The following is a 26,005-nucleotide window of genomic DNA, read 5'->3' on the forward strand; positions in this document are numbered from 1 at the left end:
ACGTGAGAGGTAGAGGCCACACTCAAGTATACACCTATGACATCTGTCTCCTTCAAAGTCTTCATTCCTAGAAAACCAGCTCTACTCTGTATTTAAGAACTTTAATAATATGTCTTCTTAGGAAGTGAATTTTTTTAGAGGGAACCCATAACCTTAAATATTATTGGAGATAAGAAGGTGTAGATCAGTGTGAAACTCAACACTCCTACCAATTTATTTACATCCTTTCTCTCCATCAAGACCTTGTGCTTTTTATGATCAGATGGATATTATTTATATTCCATTTATTTTTATTTATAATTAATTATTATATTTATGATTAATTATGATATTAATTATATAAACAACTAGCACAGGATCCAGCATACAATGTTCTTTAAAAAAATCTTTAATGCATAAATGAATATAATACATGTTTCTCCTGGCAGATTGTATATGCAAGAGTTAGGAATCAATTTGTCATTTTCACTGAAGGTTTGTCAATGATATGTAGCTCTCCTAAAAAGGTATTGACTTTAAGTACTGTAGATATTAGGTACATAGTTCCTTGAAACTTGAGGCTTTTTTTTTCTAATTATGCAATATAGTCATATGTTAGAAGAGTGTATAACACCTACATATATATTTTAAAGAATAACAACTAAGCCAACATCAAAGTAGCCAAAACTCTCATTAAGAAGAAAATATTACCAGTAACTTACAAGTCCCTGATCCAGTTGTCTTTGATAGCATATCCCTCTCTTCCTATCCCTAAGAGTAACTACTATTCTCACCAATGTGACAGTGATTGTCTTTCTCCTTATGATTTTAACATCCTGTGTATGTTCCCCTAACAATGTGTTATTTGGTTTCACTTCCTTTTGAGGCTTATACAAATGGAATGATACCATATGAATATTTTGAGTTATATATCTTTCATTCACTGTTATGTTTGTGAAATTCATCTCTGGTGATATTTGTAGCTATAGTTAATTCATTTTCCTTACTATATTATGACATTGAATAATGATATCCCACTTTGTATATTCGATCTACTCTATTAAGATCTATGTTGCTATGAATTTTCTTATACACATATTTGTATGCATAAATAAGAGTGTATCTAATTTATTGAAACCTAATGACAGAATTAGAGGGTCATGGGCATGTGTGATTCATACTCAGGTAAGACCAATCTGTTTTCTAAAGAAGTGTTCCAATTTGGGATTCATCCAGCAATATATGAAAGTCTCTGTTGATCCATGTCCTCTTTGATATTTGGTAATATATAGACTTAAAATTTTTACTAGTCTGGTGAGTGTGATATAGTATCTCATTCTACTTTTTTATTTGCATTTTCCTGGTTATTACTGCATCTGAGTATATTTTCACATGTTTATTGTTCATTCAAATTTCCTCTTCTTTGAAGTGGCTTTTCAAGTCTTTTGCCCTATTTTTTTTATTGAACTGTTTGAAATTTTCTTCCAGATTTTAATCATTTCTAAACTTTATGTGATGTAAATATATTCTCAGATTTTGTGGTTTGAGTTTTCACTTCCTTTAGGGTATCTTGATGGGCAGAAGATCTCATTTTTATTATAATCACATTTATTATTCTACATTTTGCTCTTCACAATTAATTTCTTAATCTACCCAGACTTGGTGTTTTGGTTTGATAATAGGTAGAAATACAGTTTTCTTTTTTTCCTCATTGCATCAGCACCGTTTACTGCAATGTCCGTTGCACTTCCTCCACTTGATTTTCGATAGCATATCTGTCAATAATAAGTGTACATATATGTGGGAATCTGTTTCTGAGCTCTCTATCTCAGTTTCATTGGTCTACTTGTCTCACAGGACAATGCAACTAGAGAAGAGAGAAGTAGCACTTGAAAAAGAGGAAAGAACCACACATATTTTAGAATTAATTTGTGGTTGATTGTGATGTAAGTATTGGGTCTGTTTATTTTTTATTACCAAAGGTACCATTTCATAGACTAATTGGGCAGGCCGGTAAGACAGAGTAACAGGACCACCCTACATAATTTGGAGAACCCAGTCCAAAAAGAAAATGCAAGGCCCCTTGTTAAAAAATTAAGAATTTCAAGATGGTGACATTAGAGCATTAAACCAAGCATGAGCCCCTTTTGAGTGTGGGGCCCTGAGCAACTGCGTTGGTCACATATCCATGAAGTCAATCTTGCAGGTAAAATGTGATAAGATAATTCTGTTTTTATGGAAAAATACAAAATGCTGCAAGAATAAGCTCTAGATGCTTACAGAAAATAGTTTCCAATCAGGAAAAATAGATTATCTAGAAGAAATTAAACACTTAGCATGAAATCAGTAGAATTTTTAACACTAAATTTCATTTAATACTAATCAATATACATGTAATGACAAGGGCTCATACTACTAACAAGGGGAAGACTTAATCTTTAATTGGTCTGATTTTATTCCTCATTCTCTAATCATAAATTTGAATCTCTGACTTTTACATATTTTTATGCTTTTGCTTGACTGTGGGGCCATATTACGTGTAACAATCTTTCAAGATTCAATGCCATAACACACCAGACTGAATATACTCTTTATACAGTTTCCTGCTGTGGTTATTTGTTTTATTTTATTTAATTAATTAATTAATTTTTTTATTCCTGGGAAGATTAGCCCCGAGCTAACATCCACCACCCAATCCTCCTCTTTTGCCCTGAGCCAGCATCCGTGCCCGTCTTCCTCTATTTTATATGTGCGACACCTGCCACAGCATAGCTTGATAAGTGGTGTGTAGGTCTGTGCCTGGGATCCAAACTGCTGAACCCTGGGCTGCTGAAGTAGAGCATGTGAAATTAACCACTACGCCATTGGTCCGGCTCCTGTGTTTAGCTGTTTTAAATAAATGTTGAAAGGAATTTATAGCCCCCTAGTTCATGTGCTGGGAGTAGTTAGCTGAAAGATTATTTGAATTGGTGCTTGTAAATATATCCTCTTATACCCTTATTAGATGTTTTTGTATTTGCTAAAAGAAATGAATTATTTGTATTATTAAAAGATAGCTCAATTTTGTATAGAATATATTAAATAGTGTCTCTATTATTCAGTAGTATCAGAGACTCTTGTATTCCATATAATTGAATTTCAAAGAGTACCAAAAATTGTAACTTAATATTCAAGACTTCAGCTTTTAAGAGTATTTCAAACATTATTGGTCTTTTTCTCTACAGTTTGGTTATATTCATAACCTTTATTTTAGACATGAATTATTGAGCTAGCTGGTAACAGCTCAGTCATGTGTGTAGGTAGTTGCTGTACCTACTTTCACTGACTCTCCTACACTGGCTCTTGGTTAGGTGGTCAACTGCTGCTTGAGTGTATGGGCGTGCCTTAGGATTGTGCTCCATTCTTAAATTGCTTTTCCTAATCTGATGTGGGCTAGGAAAATGCTGATTAATTTATTAGAATTGTGTCAAATAAGAGTCAGGATCTTCAAAGAAGCAACCAATCTAGAGAGAAGGGCATGAATTTTACTAACAGGCCTTTTGACTGCTTTTAGATCACTAACCAACCTTCTGTCCTTATTTTCAGAGTCACTGCTCTGCTCAGACCGTGCCTAAGAAAGGGCTCTATCGATGCATGTGGTATTGTAATGAGTAGCTGATTCTCAGTATTTGACTTATTCTCAGGTTGCAGACATCTTATTCCTCTAGTACTGATTACATTTCCCTCCTGCTGCCTGCATTTTTGTAGTTCCAGTGACCAAATGGGTGCCAAATAATTCAAGTTAATTTGGTCATGAGTATGTATAATTACAAGGAAATAACAGTTATTGTGTATCTGCTATGTACCCATGAATAAGCTAATATTTATCCACACACAAGCATAAAAAAATAAGAAAAAATATTACTACCTTATAGATCCTAAAACCAAAGCTCAGAGAAGTTGTGGAAATCACCTGTGTTTACACATCCATCAAAAACTAACAAAGCATATGCCAATAAGAGAGGTTCAACAAATATTTCCTAAACGCGTGAATGTTGTTGAATGCAGTCTGATTTCAAAACACCAGATATTTTTACAACATAAAGGGGATGGGCACGAATGGTGAATTTAGTTGAAGTCAGTTTTGGGATTATCCTTGGTTTTCACTTAATTATGATAACTTTCTGTCACAGAGACAGTATCAAGAATGCGATCTAATAAATACCAAAATCTTAAAATGTATTGAAAATTAGAGTTACAATCCACAACATTTCACAGCAATAAGAAAACAAGATAATCTACGATATGCACCTATAATACTAGTTAATATATAAAAATAAATAACCTGCCATTATAGGAAGTTTTTGTAACTGCAGGGCCTGTTAAATTCAGAAATGTCAGTTTTCCCATGCTACAGACTGCTGAATAAAATGGATTTGTTAGGATCCTATTACGATCAACTGATACTTAGAAAGCTTTATTTATATAGAAACGTATCGAAAGAAACAAATCATGACTTCTTTGCTTATTTATTGATGGTGGCTTTTATGGAGTGCTTGCTAGTATGCTGTTCTTGTCTCTCCTGGAGGCAGTGTCTCAGGAAGACAGTCCTGATTAAAGCTTAGAAGTGAAGAAGTGTCTCCTCTAGCTCACCTTTCAGGTAAACCTATGGTTCTCTCTAAATTCCGTCTCAGCCAGAGATGAGTTTATTTGCAAGGACTAGAAACCCATCAAAGCTAAAGTGACGAGTAAAAAATGCTCACAGAGCCTATTTAAAAGAAAGTTAGCTGAAGGAACCGTGTGTTTGAGAGTGTGTGTAATGTGTGTGTGTACACAAAGCTCTGGGTGTACTTGACCATGGTTCTTTTTATGGATTGGCTTCAGGTTTATCACTCTGTAAACTATCTTGTCTTCTTACTTGTCTGTACATACGTGTCTCATGATGGCCGCATGTAGACCCTAGGTCTACATAACATTCCTTTTAGATCCTCACAGTTAACTCACTTCATCAATGTATCTCATTTCTAAACTTCTGGGAGAGAGGATCTGACTGGCTCAACTAGAATCAGGTGTCTACTCTAACCTCTCTTCTGTGAGCCAGAAGATGGGTTTCTGTGATTCATAGGATTGTATCTCCAGGCTGTGATGCTATCCGTATTGAGATCATCGGGCCACAGTGCTGATGGGTGAGCTTAGCATGGACATTGCTATAGCATGCCAGTTGCAATGCATTCTCTCCAACATGTTTAGACAAAAAAGTATCATCAGAAGCATTTCATCCATAGTCAGCCTGATTCTGATTCTTCCACTATGTCTCCTGACTCACAAAGTGAAGGAAGCAAAGCATTCTCTGCGGGTACGAACAAATTCTCAAATTAAAAAGACTCCATAGTTTTATATCAAGCAAAACGATGTTTATATAATTGAAGATTATCATCCTTGCTGGCTATAATATTATATCTAAGAAAGGAAAGGTGCATTAGTTATCTATTGCTGCATAGAAAATTACTGCTAAACTTAGCAGCTTGAAACAACAAGCATTTATATTTTCAGTGTCTGTGGGTCAGGAATCCCGGAGCAACTTAGCTGGCTACTTCTGACTCAGGGTCTCTCAGAAGGCTGGAGTAAAGGTATTGGCCAGGCCTGCAGCCATCTCACAGCTGAAGTGGGAGAGGATTCACTTCTAAGCTCACTGTGCAGCTATTGGCAGGCATCCCGTCTTCATTAGCTGTTGGCCAGAGACCTTGGTTCTTTGCCACGCAGGCCCCTCCCATATAGTTTTATCACAAATTTTGAATAATCAACTGTTTACATTATTAGATCAAGAAATATTTTTCAAGACCGAGTCAAGCAACATACTATGGTAGTTTTTTGTGTTGTTTTTCCCTTTTTTTAATGTTTTATGAAATTTTCATTATTTTTTTCAAATGCTCAACAGATCTCTCAAACAATTGCAAATATTTTCTCAAGTGCCCCAATACATGAAATATACTATCAGTTCCTTTCTCTCTGTTTTTAGAGACATTCTTCCCCCTGTGTCTTATCATCCGATTCCAATGTATATTCTTGCTCCCTACATCTGGTGCTTGCCTTCAGATTTCTCTTGAATTAGATGGTCTTTCATTTCCTGGATTCCAAGTGTTCTTTCTTGAACAGCTCCTCTTTTTTTTTTTCTTTCTTTATTTTTTTGGTGTATGAGGAAGATTGGCCCTGAGCTAACATCTGTTGTGAATCTTCCTCTTTTTGCTTGAAGAAGATTGTCCCTGAGCTAACATCTCTGCCACTCTTCCTCTGTTTTATGTGGGATGCTGCCACAGTGTGGCTTGACAAGCAGCACTGGGTCTGCACCTGGGATCTGAACCCATGAACCCCCAGCCACCAAAGTACGAGAACTTAACAACTATGCCGCTGGGCCAGCACCACTCCTCATTTGTTTTGAAGAACATTTTCCAATATTTTCCTAAGAAATAACACATGATCTTCAATGTTCTTACCGTCACAATTCATATTTTGACTGGATGTGGAATTCTATGTTGAAAATATTTTTGCTCAGAAAGGACTTTTAAAAGCAATATTCCACTGGCCTCTAATTTTCAGTGTTGATGTTGAAAAATCTGAAGCTATTGTCATTCCAACTTTTTTGTATGATGTTTTATACTTGCTTGTTTCTTTCAGGATCTCCTTTTTATTCCTGGGATTCTGAAATCCATATGTTTTAGGGTGGTTGTATGTTTCATGGTGCTGGGCACTCACTGAATCTTTTCAATCAGGAAACCTGTTCTTTAGTCCTGAAAACTTTTTCTGTGCCATTTCTTAGATAATTTTGGCACCTCTGTTGTTTTTTTTTTCTTTCTTGTTTTCTAATTTTAATTAGAAACACCTACTATTTTAATAGTGGGCCTTCTGATTTAATCTTTCACCTTTAATATTTTCTCCAAAGTTTTCCATAAATTAAACATTTGTTGCATTTTCCTTGAGATTTCATTAAGCTCGTCATCCAAATCTTGTACTGAATTCTTCATTTTCTTTCTTCTTTATTTAATTTTCAAAAGTTCTTTCTTGTCTCATGCTTGTTTCCTTTTTTCTTTCATTTTGTGTTTGTTTTATTGGTGCAATTTTTTTTCTTGTCTCTCTGAAGATATTAACCATTTTATTTTAAAATTTTCACCTGCTCCCCAAATTTTCCCCATTGGCTCTGATTCCTCAGAATTCCCTCCTATTTTCTCTTGGTTGGCTTATTTGTTTTGGCCTCTCTCTCTCTTTCTAGATGGAGGCTTTCCTCAAATTCTTGGGAATTCTTTCACATGGCTACCCACACTTAGTTAAGAATGAGTCACTGAAATGCCAACTGGTGTGCAATGATGTGGATGGGGGGTGAGGGTCCAGCAGATTTTTATGTTGGGGGTGTAGCCTCATAAACTAAGGTTATTGATTTCTCCATGCTCCTGAATTTGACAAGGTGGAGAGAGGACAAGCAAGTTAGAGACAGTTTCTATCTAGCTAGTGACATTTTGGGACTTAAATGGGGAAAGAGTGAGACAGGTTCCAAAGTAAAGTATCTACATTTTTACTTAATATGCCTTTTTCGACCCACAGAACACCCTAGATCTCTATTGCAGACTCCCCAAGCCTGAAGACATTTCTCCAAAAGCTTAACTCCCAGCATCCCATGGTTGGGGATGTGGCCGGGTAGGGGCTTGGGCTTAGAGGGAGAGGTGTGCTGGTCTCTTGACTATAAGATGGAGCAGGGTTTCTCTCCATACAGACCTTCCGCCAGCCCCTCTGTGTTCAACTACCTTCTTGTGCTTTTAGATTCTCCATAGGATTCTGGACTGAGGAATCAGAATTCTCAGGAATTCTTGGAAATTCCCTAAATCATAAGTTAATCTGTATTTTTCATAATGCTTTATTTGAATGTTTTTAAATAATGAGTGACCGTAATAATAATCAGTAAATCATTTTTCTGTCTTAGAGTCAAACTAAATTTGCAGAGGTTTTTGGTAAAAAACTGTAATAAATGCATAGTTTATGATTATGATGAACCAACATTATGACAAGATTTTATATTTTAATAACGTGTAAAAATGATCTCTATTTGATATAGACATTTGATAATAGAAAACATTAAAAGACGAAACAAAATAAAAGTAAATGCTAAATAAATATCATTCGAAGTATTGAAAGATAATACCACAAATATGTAAAATATTTTAGTTACTTTTCTTAAAATAAAATTTTAAAACACACAAACTATTTATAGCCTTATCCAATAGTCTTGATCCTTATTTTGTAACAAATATACTATTTAGTAGAAAACTTCTATTCATTTTGTGGCAATGTTCGTAGAAAGAGTCCAAAAAATCTTCGAGTTGACTGCTAGGGTATATATGGCTTCAGAAAACCTCATTTCCTTTTTTAATGATGAAAACGTTTCACTCACTTGCCCTGAATTTGGTTTTGCCATTTTAATCTATATTGCTTTTGCTGATTCAGATTTTAGATCAGTTACTAATTCTCTATCTGAGTATTCTACAACAACGTGCTTGTCTTCTTCCCCTTGCATTTCTTCTGTTAAAATTTACAAACCACTGTGGAGTATTTTCAAGCATTGGAAAGGCCAGAGAACATTATTGGATGGTATTACAGTACGATAACATTCTGATATCCTAATATAGTCAACAGCGCTATGCAGAGTCAAGTGTGGAAATTGCCAACTTAAGAACTTATTTTGCTTCTAAAGCTTGTTACTTCTTGGAACAATTCTCTAAGGATTGGTATAAAGTATGCTGTGCATATAAATATATTAGCATTTATTTTACTTGCAAGCATCATGCACCCTTAGCAGTAGATGGGGCCACAAACACCCACTTATGGCAACAGTCACTGATTAGATTGTGACTGCCTCCCTCCTCTCTGCTCTGTCCTAGATCTGGAAATGCCAATCTTCTCCTTGGACTCTGCAGAGCAATGATTCCTGCTCTTGCTTCCAGCTTGACATCAGTTTATTTCCTCAAACTGGTAATATCTCTATGGTGATTATTAAGCTTCAATTCTAGCAGGGGAGTTATAATTCTTTTTCTTGTTTTCCTAACTGATTTTCCTCCGGATTCAGAAAAACATAAATTTCCCAGAAAATTCTGGAAAAGAATCCCCTTGTGGAATCAGTACTCCAAGCATAACCCTTCATTCTCTCTATCTAGAGTGCCTCTGATGATTGAGGCTCTCAGGAGTCCATGCAGCAAATTGGCTCGTCCATAACTCCCCTCTGCAGATAATTAGGTTTAAACTTTCTGTGTTCTCCTAAATTGGTTATTATTTTCCTTTTGCCTCTCATCTCCTCACATTTCATTGAACCTCTCATCTGCTCTTTTCCATTTTCTAGTTACTTTTGTTCTTGTGGATTAATATCTTTACACTGATATTGTGATATTTGGGGTTTTGAAAGGAAATAAATGTAAGACATGAATCTATAATTTTCACTCATGCCCTTTCTTGCCCTTGGAGGTTAACTTGCCTACCCACAGCTGATAAGAGAAAAACTTATGTTCCACACAACTCTACCCTATCCCCCACAAGTCACAGCTTAGGGGACAAATAATGGACTCTAGACTCAAGCTGTGTCTGTCAGATTCTCGTACCCAGAAATTTAGAATTGGTATTAAGTGAAAAATGTCAGGCTATGGTGATCTGCAGGGTAGAAATAACTGACTTCCCTTTTTTTTCAGTTATCCCCATTTTTTTACTTTATTCAGTCAGTAACCAATTAATTGAGCACCTATTATGTACCTAGCTTTGTGTAAGAACTATGATTACTAAATGAATGATTCATAGTCTCTGTCATCCAGGAATCCATAGTCTACTCTGGGGGATAGACAAGTCAACAAATAATTAGCCTACCACACCTATGGAGTATATACTATCAACTGCTTGTAATGCAGAGAAAGAAGTGCTTATCTGCCAGGAAAGATCAAGAAAGGCTTCACAGAGGACCAGAACATTGAGGTGTGACAGATAAAATGGAGGCAGGCAATACAAGGACAAAAAGAAAATCTAGACAGAGAAAATAGCATATGCAATATCCTAAACATGAGAGAGAAAAGAGCATGTTCAGGATGAGCAAGAAGAACCCCAAGACTAGAAAATAAGGTGTTTGAGTGGCTAGTAGCACGTCTGAAGGATAAAAGTGCAGACTGGAAAAGATCATGAAGGAGAAGTTTGGCATTTACCTTGAAGAGAGAGGAAGTTTTAAGCATGAGAGTGATGTGACCATATTTGCATTTTTCATGAGATGATAGTGGTGTTGTGGGGTTTTTGTGAAGAGCTGAGAGAGGTTGCAGGTATAACATTCTAAGAAAGCTCTCACATTCATTCAGGGGAAAGGACATGGGCCCAAAAGTTATAGGGTTTTTTTTTTTTTTTTTTAGTTTAGGGAGGATATCAGAAAAGTAAGTGAAGATATCACACCCTCCAAGATGACCCTGTTTACCCCACAAGTCTGGGTGGTGTCACTCTCTTTTGTTTCATAGCCTCCTGATGATCATTATACACTTTATCAAAATTCCACATTTAGCTTTTAGGCACATTGAAAGCAATCCTGGTCTACATCTTATTCACAGCTGTATATTTAGGGCCTAGTGATGTGGGCAACCAGCATTTATTGAGTGGGTCAATAAATGAAAGATAACTGTCTGAGACTGCTCAAGTAGACCCTACACTCTCCCAGCTGCTACGAAATGGGAAATTGACCTACTCACGTCCACAACATAAACACCGGAGCATCTCAAGAATGGTGACCAGACCAGCAGCAGCTGTATCACCTGTGAACAGGTTAGAAATGCAAATTCATGGACCCCACCCCAGACCTATTGAATCAAAAACTCTGGGTGAGGGCCCAACAATTGGTGTTTTAACAAGTTCTCCAGGTCATTCTGATGCAAGCTAAAGCTTGAGAACCACTGATATCTACCATCCCAAAAGTAACTTACGCCTTTGCTAAGAGATCATGTGCCCTATGTTCTTTTACTGTGCTTGAAATCCTGACTTGGTGTTCTGTGGCCCCAAATCTGTAAGCAACGTTCTATAGGACAAGAATAGTATGACATGAGGACGTTTACTGTTGCTATCCTGAGTAGAAAACTCAATAATCAATACTCATCTAGCTATAAAAGACCTACATGCTTATTAACTTCATTTCATGAACAAGTACTTGTTTCATGGGATCAAATCAATGACTCTCCTGGGAAGCACACTTGACCCACCCACGCCTTAAGGGTACAGTTCTGACTTGCATTTGAGTAGAAGTGTCAAATCAGACCAGATTGCCACATTGGCTTTCTATGGGCTTCTTTGGTTCAATTCTCTAATAAATGAAAATGTGGCAGTTGCTATATTGGAATCAGTAATGTTTCATCAAAATGTATACTTGATCAATTTTATTTTTATTTCTTTCGATAACTGCAAGAATTCTGGCTCAAGTGCAGCCGTCAGCCCCTTCTCTGTCAGGCAGGCCAGCAGGGTGTCCTAATCTCAGTCTGAGTTAAAGTCATTCATGAAGATACTGCCAACATGGTCACAATTTTTTGACTAAGCCAAATGCAAGTGATAGCTCCGGTAACAGCATGTTATTCTTATTGAAGCAAGGAGTGACAGTACAAATCACTCTTTGACTTACACACTCAAAGAAATTCTTTTGCTCACTTTTTTGCATCCTTATAATATTGTAACCATTTCTTGTTGTATGTCCCACCTTCACAGTGAATATACATTACACACCTCAAGCATACTGATTTTCACTTCATGAATCTATAAACCCTATAATTCTTACCCCAAACCTGGCAGTTTAACCTGTCTTTGGAGGAATGATTTAATAACAGAGACATGTAATGAGAGCTCTTATCGCTAAAATGTCACTGTATTTACAAAATATACTACAGAGCACTTGCTAATATACCTCAAAGTGCTGTCATAAATCATTTAGCCTAGGCTGCACTTTAAAAAATACATCAATAAAATAGAAATAGTTCCATGTCCTTTACTTTAAAACATCTATTTTCTCTAATCTGAAATATTCTGAGTGCTCTCAATTATCATTATTTCATGTCTTTTCTATGTTTAATACTCCCTTTTTAGTAATTTTTACCAAGAATTAATTTGGAAATAGCCTACTGTATACTTTTGTTATATTTGTAGATAATAATAAACATATGGGGAGTTAAGGACATGGAAAAGGTAGGAAACAACTATTCATTGAATAAATACTAATTATATTAATAATAATAATACTTCCACTGATCAGTATCTTCCATGTGACGAGAGCAGTGCATTATCTCACATGCCTGATACAGATAGGGTGCTAAGCAGATATTTAATAATCTACTCGTGAGGTAGGTATTATGATCTCCATTTTGTAGGACAGGAAACCAAGGCGTAGATAAAGTAAGTGCCCTACCCCAGGCATCCAGGCTAATTGGTGACTAGGAGAAGACTTGAACTCTAGTCTGTTTGCTTCTCAAAGCCGTGTATGTTCCAGCGTGCTGCGCGCCTGTCACTCATGCCTTGGGTATAGGTAGTGCAGAGTTTACACTTGCCCTTTCAACAAATGGGAGAAAGGCTAAATGGCCACTTGACTCAGTGATGAGAAAATATCTTTGCAGCGTATTTTCCAAGTGGAATCAGGGAATTCTGAGATCCATAATCAAAGAAGAGTCAGAAAGAGTGTTATGAAAAGAAATCAGAATTATGACTAAATTTTCCAAAGAAAGAGGGAAGAAGCATTTATTTTTCTATGATGTCTTTGAAAGTAGAGAGACAACCAATCACAAAGACTGGCTTTAGGAGCCTAGACACTAACTCCGTGCTCCTTTATCAAGAACTCCTTTTTAATATCCAACATTTTTCTTCTTCAACGAAAAGCACAAAATTCTGGGGGTGGGGGGAGAGAATAACTTTAGTAAATTAAAAAGTGTTTGAACAGATTCTTTCCACCTCCACTCTTATCCTGACTTTTTTCTAACAATTATATGAACTGAGATCCACTTAGGCCTTTGATTTTCAAAATTCCTGCAATCAGGCCCTAATAAAATTTTCATCATTAATGTTGCTTTCCTCAAAAAACAAAGACAACCAGACACTAGCTGCTTCTCAATAAAAGGACAAAACTTCTAAAGCACTCTTGCCAAAAATGAAATCAAATTCTAATCAAAACTAGATCTACCTGCAAATATTAAGAAATGTAAAGGATAAAGATACTTATTAAGCAATAAATAGGTTACAATCAGAAGATGCAAAGTGTGAGACACTCTACAGATCAAAAGGCTCTGTTTCTTCAACAAACGTATTAAAAGGAAAAAAAAGATGATGAAGACACTGTTATATTAAAAAAAACAAATCAACGAGTTGTATTTTATGGACCTTGTTTAGATACTAATAGAAACTTTAAAAGAAATCATAAAAATATTGATGGAACATTTGATTGTATTACGGGATTAGTGTTAATTCTCTCAGGTATGATCATGGAATATTGGAAATATTTTTAAAAGAGTCTTTATTTTTTAGGGATTTATACTGAAATATTCATGGGTGAAGTGATATGACTTCTGATACTTCCTTCAAAAAACAAATCCAGTGATTTTTGGGGGGGAAAAGGTGAAATATTATTGGCCACATGGGGATGATTATTTGAGCTGGGTCATGGGTAGTATATGAGGGATTCATTACTGTTCATTATTCTCAAATTATAAAATTTTCCATAATAAAAAGTGGTTTTTTTCTCCCCAAATCCCCCCAGTACATAGTTGTATATTTTAGTTGTGAGTCCTTCTCGCTGTGCTATGTGGGATGCCGCCTCAACGTGGCCTGATGAGCGGTGCCATGTCCGCGCCCAGGATCTGAACCGGCGAAACCCTGGGCCGCCGAAGTGAAGCGCGCAAACTTAACCACTCGCCATGGGACCCTCCCCAATAAAAAGTGCTTTTTAACATTGTTTCATCTACTGTAAAATCAACTTACTGTGTGTTCCACATGAACTAGATAGTGTTCTGAGGAAGAAAAAAGATGTTAAAATCTCACCAGAGATAAGGCATATAAGAATTATCTGCAATAATTCACAACTTGAATGAATTCTCCTATGCTATTTTTAATATTTCAAGAAGACTAAGAAAATCATTACCCCAAAGGTCTGCAGGCTGACCACCATACCATGTTAAACTTACTTCTCTTTTAACTGAAGTAATATCAGCTCAGTGCTACTAACATGGTTATCTTCGTTTTTAAAATACATTAGTTAATATTTGATAGGGAAAATCTTTCAGAGTAGGCGGTATTTCATGTAAGGTTGAGGGATTTAAAAATTGGTTCTCTTTAACTAATTTTTATAAAATCTTGATGCTATAGACTGAACTATGTCCTCCCTCAAATTCATATGTTGAAGCCTGAATCCCCAGTGGGATTGTATGTGGAGTAAGGAAGTAATTAGGTGGTATGAATGTGGCCCTGCTAGAATTAATACCCCATAAGAGACACCAGAGAGCTTGCTTACTCTCTCTGCACCATTTAAGGACACAGCAAGAAGGCAGCCATCTGTAAGCCAGGAAAAGAGCCCTCACCAGAAAACAAATGGTGCCAACATCTTGATTTTGAACTTCTAGCCTCCAAAAGTTGTCATATTTTGAACTAGGAGAAAATAAATTTCTGTTAAGGCTATTTGTTATAGCAACCCAAGCTGAATAAGACAGATTTTGGTGCCAAGAATGGAATGCTGATGTAGCAAATACCTAAACCTGTGGAAGGGGCTTTGGAGCAAGATAATGGTTAGAGACTGGAAGAATTTTGAGGTGTACATAGAAATGTGGCTGTTAAGAGTGAGTCTGGTGAGGGGTCAGATAGAAATGAGGAACAGGTTATTGGAAACCAGAGTAAAGGTGATCCTGGTTATAAAGAGGCAAAGAACTTGGCTGAACTGTGTTCTAGTATTTTTGGAAGGTAGAATTTGCAAGTGATGAAACTGGATATTTAGCTGAGGAGATTTCTAACCAAAGTATTGAAGGAGCAGTTTGGTTTGTCCTAACTGCTCATAGTAAAATGCAAAAGGAGAGAGACGAATTGAAGAAGGAATTGTTAAACCTTAGGGAAACAACTTGAAGACCTGGAAAATTCTTACCCTGGTGTGGCTGAACACTCGTTTGTTAGTGAAATCATGAATGCAATTCATGGACCTAATTAGTCATCTTAGCAGAAACTAGGAATAGAGATGGGATTACACTAGCAGAAACACTGCCAGCTGAGATTAAAGGGGACTGGAAGAAAAGGCAAAATGAAGGAAGTCTGTCGGACTTCTTAGACCCTACAGGAGCCAATCCATAGAGCTATTCAGCAGTGCACATGGGCTATTTTTCAAGAAAAGAGAAGAATGATCCCAAAGGTGATTCAGAGATCATCAGGGCTGCCTCCTCATTTTGAAGGCCAGATGGCCTCTGCCTGAAGTTTTGGATGTGGTGTTGCCCCACAGAGCCTTGGGGGTGCAGCACCCACCTAGTAGAGTGTTGGGAGTAGGACCACCCTTCCCACCCTGCAGTAGATCTGGAAGGTGGGGCATCAAACTACAAACAACTATTCTTAAGCCTTAAGATCTAATGGAACTTGCCTTGCTAGGCTTGGGACTTGCTTGGGACCCGTCACTCTTTCTTCTTTCCTATTTCTTTCTTTTATAATGGAAATGTCTACCCTATCCCTCTGCCGCCACTGTAGTTTGGAAGCACATAATTTGTCTGGTTACATAGTTCACCCTGGAAAGGAATTTTGCCTGAGGATGAATCATACCTTGAGTTTCACCTGCGTTTGAGTCAGATGAGACTTTGCACTTAAACTTTAAAATTGATACTGGGATGGGCTAAGACCTTTGTGGCTGTTGGGATGTGATGAATATATTTTCCACGAGACAAGGACATGAATTTTGAGAGGACACGGGTGGAATGCTATCAACTGAATTGTGTCCCATCAAAATCCAAATGTTGAAGCCTTAACCCCCAATGTGACTGTGTTTGAAATAATGAAGTAAAGCTAAATGAGGTCATAAAGTTGTGGTCCTGATAAGATTAGTGTCCTTGTAAGAAGAGACACCAGAGATATCTCTTGTCTCTCTTGTCTCTGTCTCTCTCTCTCCCATTTGAGGACACAGCGAGAAAGTGACTGTCTGCAAGCCAGGAAGAGAGCTGTCACCAGAAACCAAATCGGCTGGCATTTGATCTTGGACTTTCCAGCCTCCAGAACATGAGAAAATTAATGTCTGTTGTTTAAGCCACACAGTCTATGCTACTTGTCATACGAGCCTGAGCAGACTAAGACACTTGGTATATGTGAGAGTCACCTTTAGAGATTGTTAAAAAGAAACGAGACAGAATTAAAAACATATAATTGTATGTTTAGACACCTAGTCTCTGCCCAGGTCCCACCCAGATGTCTGGAGTTGTAGGAAGCTCACAGGTGACACTGGTGCCCACTGGAGATCATGTTCATACCCACACTGTATATGTGTGGGAGAACTTTCCCAACTGAGGAAAAAGCTCTGGCATTTGTGCTATTTCCCCTACGTGTTTCACACTGTATTCCCAGAAAAGCAGCTGAAATGACACTCTTTCCTCTTTGCAAATCAGATGATCAATTTACTAATGTTTAAAGAACTTCCCTGACCAAAGCAGCTGGGGAGCCTAAAATGTTCTCTCCAAATGGCAGTGTTTATGAAGGTTCCCGTAGTCTTTATACATGATACTCTGTAGCTGCCCTCCCTTCAATGGAGCAGAACTGCACTCTTAGCTCACTAGCAATTAATTGGTAAATTAATGTCCAGAAGCTTATAGATTCCAGGATCTGCATAGAACAATTAAGCTTTTCAGACACTGAAGGGACGGGTCTGTTTTTCATTGTAGTAATTTTCACTCCAAATCACTTTCCCCACTGAGTCAATGGTTCGTTAAGGAAGCCAGATTTACAAAGTTAGAACAAGAATTACACAGTTTTTCCCATATTTTTTATTGAGATTATAATAGTTTATAACATTGTGAAGGTTCAGTTGTACATTATTATTTGTCAGTCATCATATAAATGTGCCCCTTCACCCCTTATGTCCCCCCAACCCCCTTTCCCCTGGTAACCACAAAACTGTTCTGTTTGTGTGTTTATCTTCCACATACGAGTGAAATCATGTGGTGTTTGTCTTTTGCCATCTGGCTTATTTTGCTTAACATAATATATTCAAGTTCCATCCACGTTGTTGCAAATGGGATGATTTTGTCTTTTTTATGGCTGAGTAGTGTTCCCTTATATATATATATATGCACACACATACATACACACACCACATCTTCTTTATCTAATCATCAGTCGATGGGCACTTGAGTTGCTTCCATGTCTTGGCTGTTGTGAATAATGCTGCAATGAACATAGGGGTGCATAAATCTCTTTGAATCATTGATTTCACATTCTTTGGATAAATATCCAGTGTTGGGATAGCTGGTTCATATGGATTTCCATTTTTAATTTTTTGAGAAATCTCCATACTGTTTTCCATAGTGGCTGCACTAGTTTGCATTCCCACCAGCAGTATATGAGGGTTCCCTTTTCTCCACAACCTCTCCAACATTTGTTATTTTTTATCTTAGTGATTATAGCCATTCTAACAGGTGTAATGTGGTATCTCAGTGTAGTTTTGATTTGCGTTTCCCTGATGATTAGTGATGTTGAGCATCTTTTCATGTGCCTATTGGCCATCTGTATATCTTCTTTAGAAAAATGTCTCTTCATATCCTCTGCCCACTTTTTGATTGGGTTGTTTGTTTTTTTTGTTGTTCAGTTGTGTGAGTTCTTTACATATTGTGGAAATTAACCCCTCTTTGGATATATGACTTACAAATATTTTCTCCCAGTTGGTAGGTTGTCTTTTCATTTTGATCCTGATTGTTTTTCCCATATTTTAAAAATAACAAAATAATTCAAACATACAACAAAGTACAAAGGTCAATATAGCTCTAATGTATCTACTGTTAAGAAAACAACTTGTTAAAATTTACCATACTTAAATAAAACCTTTATTTAGTGGCTTTATCAAAGTATAATTCATATGTAATTGAATTAATCAATTTTAAGTATAAATTTAGATGTTCCAACAAATATATACTGTTGTGTAACCACCACAATCATGATACAGAACATTTCCATCACCCTCAAAAATGTTCCTTCATTCCTCTTTGCAGCCAATTCCCTCCCACTGACATAGCTCCTCGCAACCACTTATCTGCTTTAAACAAAAAGGCAAGTCACAGACTGGAAGAAAATATTTGCAAAATATATATCTAATCAAAGAATTGTACCTGAAATATATAAAGAATTTGCAACTCAGTAAGATAGTCCATGGGGGGAAAACTGAGCAAAATATTTGAATAAATACTTTCCCCAAAAAGATACACAAAAAGAAAATGAAGGTACTTAACATCACTAGTACTACGTAATTAATGTTATTAAATTGTGCCTATTAAAACCATAATCAGATACTACTACATACATTCTACTAGTGATAGAATAGCTAAATTAAAAAATCTAACAATACCAACTGTTGTATGAATATGGAGCAACTGTAACGAGGCTAATAGGAAGGTAGAATTGTGCAGTCGCTCTGAAAAGTTTATCAGTATTTGTATAAAGTTAACCTTACATAGACTTACATATATATAAATTATAACTTTATAACCTTATAAAGTTAACCTTATTATAAAACCCAACAATCTCATCCCGAGAAAAAAAACTGAACACATACCCACACATAGACTTGCATTGCAAGTTCATAGCAGTTTTTAAAAATTTCTTTACTAAAAAAACACATTATAGATGCAAATAAAGGCAATTCCCTTACACGTTTCTGTTTCTATTCTCTTTCCAGAGGTCACTATCCAGAAGGTAGTGTGTTCCCTTCTTTTATGAGAGCTTATTCTGTTACTGCACCTGCATGTTTCCATGCAAAAAAGAGGGGTTTTTTGTACATACTTTTTTAGGAAAATGCAACGAAATTATATAATTCTGGGTGTAGTCTTTTGCAATTTGCTTAATTCACGTAGCATTATTTTTAGATTTATCTATGTTAATAATGTAACTCTAGTTCACTCATACTTATTACTACGTAGTACTCCATTGTATAAATATCTGATATGTACCCAATTTTCTATTAATGAACATTTAGATTGTTGCAAAATCCTTTGCTATTATAAACAAGCTTCAGTGTGCAAGAATGCTCATATTTTCTTGTCCACATGTGGGAGTCTCTTGAGTATATACCTAGAAACAGTACTGTAGGTTACAGGACACACATGTGTTCAAAACTGCTAAATATTACCACATTTCTCTCCCTGTAGTTGTGCTGGACATTTTCTATCTGCCCTTCCTGACACTGTCCATCCTTTCCCACACTGTTCTGTAACCCAGGAAACCAACCTTTATGAACTGTACCAACTTGCTCCACACCCTTAGGTTTCTATGGGGTTTGGCCAATTGGAAGTAACAGCAGGAGATCAGAGGGCAGAAGTTGGGTGAAGTAGGCTCACCACCTGATTAGGTGCTGTTCATCAGTCTCTGCATTCTTCTACGAGGGTCACAGCTCCAGCTAGGTGTCTCTTTCCTAAAAAGACAGCTGTCCTGGTCATTACCCTTCATGCCTAAAGGTAGTAACAGCTTTCTACTGCTACTAACCGCATAGTGCTTCACCATCCCTTGTTAGCTTTTCTTAACCCTTAACTCTGAGCTTTCTAAATAGTCCCTTCATTAAACTGTCTTCTGTTACTTCTTTTAAGTGTCCCATCTGTTTCCTGCTGGGACCCTGACCAATACAACGTTTTTCCAATTTACATACCCACACATGATAATTCCTGTTTCATCCTTGCCAATACTTGATATTAACAGATTTCTTCATTTTTGCCAATTGGATGAGTATGAAATGAAAACCTATGATCATCTTGATTTAAATTCCCTGATTAATAGAAATACAGCATCTTTTCACATTTACGTTGGCTATTTAGATTTCTTCCTCAGTGAATTATATTTTCATCTTCATTATTTATATCTTATTGAACTGTTTATCTCTTTCCAATTGATTTGTAGGAATGATGTATATGTCCTAAAACTAATACTATGCCGATTATGGGTGTTGCAAATATCTTTTCACAGTTTGTGTCTTAAATAAAACCTTTATTATGGTATCGTTTTTAGTGCAGAATTTTTTTAATCAAGTCTAATTTATCAATATTTATGTTTTCATGCTTTTTGGCTTGCTTAGGAAATTTTCCATGCTTCTGTATCATTAAATCATTCTCCTATTTTTTTTTCTAAATTTTAGAAAAATTTTCCTCTTACGTATTTTATGCATCTGGAGTTTACTTTTGTTTACAGTCTGTTGATATAACGTTATCATCTTCCATGTGGATAGCCAGTTGTCCCAACATCTTTCAGTGAATAGCCTAGTCATTCCTCATTGAATTGTAATGACCTTTATCATTTAGTATGTTTCTTATGTGCGTTAGTCTGTTTCTATGCTCCAAATTTTGTTCTCCTTTTATATTTGTCTGACACTACACTTATATCAATGAATATAAATTATTCTAACTGAATAGATTTTTCATAGCCGGAGCTCTCCCATTTTATTTTTCCTTAAATTGTTTTGATTATTTTTGGCCATTTATTTTTCTATGTGATTATTACAATAAGCAGGCTAAATTCTCCAAAAATAAAAATCTTGTTGGAATTTCGATCGGAAGTGCATTAAATCTTTAGATTAAATTCAGTGGAACTGACTTTTCTATATCGACTTACATCTATCCATGAATACTGTGTATTCATTGTAAGTTGTGTGTGTGTGTGTGTGATTACATATACACATATTTGTGTGTGTGTGTCTGTATATATATACACACATTGTCCCTCATTTACCTCTTAAGTTTAAGAATTTTTTCCATAAAATTTTGCCTGTGTTTTTTTAGATTCATTTCTGAGTACCTTAGATGTTTTTGTTGCAGTTGAGGATGAGATCATTGCAGTCTCTAATTGGTTATTGCTGGTACATAGGAAGGTTATGCACCAAAATTTCTATTTTGAGATTTAATTCAGCAAACTTCCTGAACACTATTGTTGGTAATGATTCAAATATTTTCTTACATTGATTTTATTTATAGATAATCGTATCATCTGAAACAAATGAAGATTTCATCCTTTGCATTTCTTGTACCTCCTTTTTTTCTCCTTTCTTTGGTTCTTTCTCTTTTCTTTTGTCTTATTGCAGTAATTGTCTCCAATAAAATGTTGAATAGTAGGAGTAAAAGAACAAGGCATCCTTGTTCTGGCCCCGACTTTAAAGGAAATGCTTCTAACCTCTTACCATTAAGTATGATGTTCCTTGTAATGTATTGGCAAATGCATTTTGTAAGGTTATGGAAAGTACTTTCTTTTGCAGACTACTAAGAATTTGTATCATGAATTGGGTTTGAAATTTTCATGTACTTTTTTCTACATCTATTTAATTTCTCATTCTTTCTTTTTTACTCAGTTAATACCTCTCCAATTAGTTATATTAATAGAGATTAAACTGTTCTTTCATTCTTCAGGTAAATGTTTCAGTTGTTATGTGTAATGTGCTAATACTTTATTCTTTTTGCATCTATGATCGTAAATGAGATTGGTCTACGATTTCTCTTTCTTATATTGCCCTACCCAAGTTTGGTAATGTATATTTTTGGATAGGGGTGGGGAATATAGGATTTGCTTATAATATTTTTTTATTTGTTATTTTTTGTTTGGAAATTTTACTAACGTGTCTAGATATAGATTTGTTCTAATTTATCTCTCAGAATTAAGAGGGCTTCATCAATATGATGATTCATGTCTTTCATTAATCCTAGAAAATTCCTTGGCATTATATCATAGGTTAGAATATTGTCCTTACCACATTTTCTCTCTGTTCTCCTTTCAGAACTCCAATTTTGGTTATTCTTATTCTTTCCTCCATGCCTCTTGATAACTCATATGCCCCATTGCTTTATCCATGTACTGAATTCTAGTTAATTTTTCAGGTCTATTTTCCAATTCACTAATTTTCCATTCATCTATGTCAAATATACTATTTAACATTCATTGATGTCATTTCAATGACTTTTTTCCATTTCTTGAAGCTATTTTAAAAATTTCTATTCATTTTTTCATAGTAACCTGCTTATTATTTAGGATATTCTATTTTTTCTCCTTACTTGTGTTTTTTGTGTCTTCTGCCTTGTTGACTTGCTAGATTCTTATGTGATGCAGTTTTGTTTTCCAAGGAAGGCCCATAGAAAAATCTTTGTCATAGCATTCCAACAGAGTTATATCATTATCATCAGATTACCAGGGGTATTATCAATCAGGATCATCTTTTTTTGTTAATCTCAAACCTGGAGTCCTACACCAAATGGCTTATGGGTAATGTAAAAGTTGAATTTGACACTTGTGTTGAGCTACCTTATTGTTTCAACATCTCACAACTCCAGGTACCTTCCTTAGTCCAGTGGGGAGGGTCTCTCTAACCCCCTTTCATGGAGAAGGCAGACCTTCCAAAGTCCTAGCCTTATGCAGAGGCATCATTTCCATTGCCTTTCCTTGCACATGCCCATTGCCATGCCTTTGACCCCGCATAGGCAGTGAAATCTCAGGCCCTGGCATTTGGGCCTATACCTGAGCCTGATATCCCCAAAGCTGTCCCAGTGTAGGGCTTACTGCACAGACTTGGAGTTTCCTCTTTGCTTCTGGTATCTGAAGATTTCCATTTTTCTTTTCAAGATTAGATAAATAGAGAGAGAGACAGAGGGAGATAGTGGATATAATATCATGCAGCATATCTATGTGTTAGAGGCATGGACTGTCCTCTTTATCCTATCCTGCCGTAGTGCTGGAACCAGATCTCTGGAGTGCTTCCATCGTCAACTGTCTTCCCTTGATTTTTTCACTTCTAACCTCTGTCAGGTAAACTTGAGCTTTTTGATTACTATATAGGCAAAATGATGACAGCCCTGGCTAATGAGAGGGACTATGAAGAATGTGCTTACATCTTTCACAAGTTTAGAAGAGACTGCTTCACAACAGAGACCAACACAGCTTCACTGCTTTATTGAATCTTCTGGCAAGTCCTAGCCTTCTCTACTGTAGTTAACGACAGACCGACACTGCAAGTCAAGCAGCTTTGGCTCTGTCCTAATGCAACCAGAAGCAGGCAGTCCCAGAGTACTCCTAAAATGGTCTGTAAAATTACCGTCTATATTTTGAATACTCATAGGACTAAGGTTATTTGGTTGAATGTCAAAAAAGTATTTTAGATTTTAAAGTATGTTTTTATAAGAAAATAAACACAGTTCAATTGTATTTCAAATCTTTATTTTTATCGGGTACACTTCATTCATCGTAAGCTTGTTCTATTTTCATTAATTTGTATGAGGAACACAGCACAGCATAAACTGGCTTTGCTTCAGATGTCTTTGTTTGTCAGTGGGAAAACAGTCATCAGGATATTCAAAGGGCGTCAAAATTTTCAGAAGCATCAAAAGGGGTCTTTGTAATGATTTTAAATTTTCCGTAGATTTTCCCTCAATGGTTGTAAATATCCTTGAAAAGCCATGTGAATTGTATCACCGTAGTTCAGGGGGAATGTTTGCTTATTTCTCAGCTGAGATATTTCTGTAGACAATAGGTCCCTATGAGGAAGCCAGATTCCCAATGTGGTCGACTAATAGTTTGCTATACTTGCCAAACTGGAGGGTTTGGCGCTGATCTACTCCTCTCTCTGTCAGGAGCTATTTCTTCCTTCTAACAGAATGAAAATATTTCAGAGTTATATGCAAAATCAATAACAAGATGCTCGCTTTGGGCTCCACTGATTCAGAGACCTTTGAGTCCTGTGCCTTTATTATGTCTCTAGGTCCTGTATTTAATACCTACTGAGTTAAAGGTCTATGGCTAATGTTCTCCTGACATAAAAAGAAGCAGATGAAAACAGAAGGATGTGAGGGTTCTACTTTGAACATTTTGCCTATACATAACACTGTTGATTTTATTGGTTTTATTAAAATGCTACTAGTTTTAAATTTCCTCTTGAAGGATGTACACAACATATTCAATTTGAAAGCATACAGCACGGTGTCATACTAAGTAGTGTTTTTAAGAGCAAGACACTAGTTTAGGCACTTTCAAAAGTACCGTGTTATTTAATCTGAACATACTCCTTTTGCAGGAGTGCGAAGGAAACATCAATCCAAACTGTTACTTTTTATAGCCAATTCCATTATCTCTTCTCCTATAATTTGTCTGCACTTCTTCTTTGCCTCCCTTCGCTTAATGCTAAAGTCCTCATTCATACCTTGGTTGGAACACACACATCAAGTGGCTTTGACACTCAGGTGCAATTACCAATGATGCATTTGCCTTGATGCAAATGTCAGAACGTAGCAGCAGAAAGGTTACCTCCCCCGCACTGCGGGGATAATCATTCTGCAAAGTAGCAAAGCTCTATTCACTTGATGTCCTTTTCAGATTCAATTCCAGAGAGGTTTCTCACGTCAGTCACAGAAACCGATCCCTAAATCTCTGTCTCCTGAGACAGTCACACTAATTGGCAATCCCTGGTTTTGTTTTCTGTGAATGCTCAGGAAGGAAAGTTAACCTGTGAAAATAGTAGATGGGTTTGACTTTGTGGGACCCATTCCTTTTTTTTTTTTTTTTTTTTGCTGAGGAAGATTTGCCCTGCGCTAACATCCATACCAATCTTCCTCTATTTTTTAGTAGGTGGGCCACCAGCACAGCCAGCAAACAGAGCCATGTAGGTCCCTGTCAGGGAACCAAACCCAGGCTGCTGAAGCAGAGTGTGCTGAACTTAACCACTAGGCTACCATCGCTGGCCCATTCTTGAAGGGTTTTTATCTCCTGGCTGGTGAAGAGCCTATCTTTAGAGAGGGCAGTCATCTCAGTTGATGTCTCAGGGTTGAAATCAGGGGAAAGTGCCGTCTGGATTCATTATGAATGTCTGGAATCCCTATCTCTTTCAGACTCGAAAGATCTCATCTCTTTGTCCCGGTCTTTAATTATCCCATCAAGGAAAAGAACCGGTGAGGCAAGAGGCACTTGTGGGGTTCCGGGAGAGAGGCGGAGGCAGGAAAACAAAGCAAGAGCAAGAGAAAGAAGGCGAGGGAGAAAAGTGTTTCAGTTGTGCTTGCTGTTTCGCTCCTCTCACCAGTTTGGAGAGGAGGTAGGGACACACATGCTGGCTTTCTCTCCAGCGCAGCTGAGCCCTTTATGAAATCACTGCAGAGGCAGGGGCGGCAGACACTATTTTTATCACCAAATTGATTCAGCTGCAGTAGCTGCTGTGCCTCTGACTTCATTGCTGCCCAGCCCTCCCCCTCGCTGTCCCCACTCGCTGCTTCCTCCCGATTTGGAGACTTATCTTCAGCTCCCCTCCGCGCCGCTCCCTTCTCTGCGGCCGGGCTGGGCTGGGCGCGGGCAGGGCTCCTGCAGGATACTGATAGCGACAGGAGCAGATCGTGCCGCAGGCTATGACAGCCTCCAGAGGCGAGCGGCCAGGCATCGGGGAGCCGCTCGGCTGCGCCAGCATCTAATTGTTCACCCTCTAATTTCCCCTACCCTTGGGAACAGGGTTCCACAAAGAAATTTCCTCAATTGGAATGCTGCGCGCCTGAACATTTGCCAAGTGTGCCCCATCTGACGAAGGTCTATGCTTTCAGACGTTGTTGCTAGGAAGAAAGGACGTTGACACGCTGAGCTTTTCATCATCTTCTCCTTCCTAGGTTGGTCGGGCTCCATACTGAAATTCCCGGAGAGGGCAACTTTGCCTGAAAGGACTGGGAGAGGTTTCCTTGTTTGGGGAGGCGTGGAACAGGGCAGGGGGTGCCACCTTTGTTTCGCATGTGGTGTTTCAGTTGCTTCCCCCTCCTCCCTGAAATGCTGGGAGCTCCTCCAACTGCCAGGTAGTTCTTTATTC

The 26,005-nt window shown here is 37.2% G+C and overlaps 1 pseudogene; it reads right to left on the minus strand.

The window, feature by feature from the left end:
• Positions 1–26,005, minus strand: part of LOC124241197 (tigger transposable element-derived protein 1-like) — a 168,370-nt pseudogene that overhangs the window by 92,236 nt on the left and 50,129 nt on the right.

This window comes from Equus quagga, chromosome 6 (assembly GCF_021613505.1).
Source record: "Equus quagga isolate Etosha38 chromosome 6, UCLA_HA_Equagga_1.0, whole genome shotgun sequence".
NCBI classification, from domain to species: domain Eukaryota; kingdom Metazoa; phylum Chordata; class Mammalia; order Perissodactyla; family Equidae; genus Equus; species Equus quagga.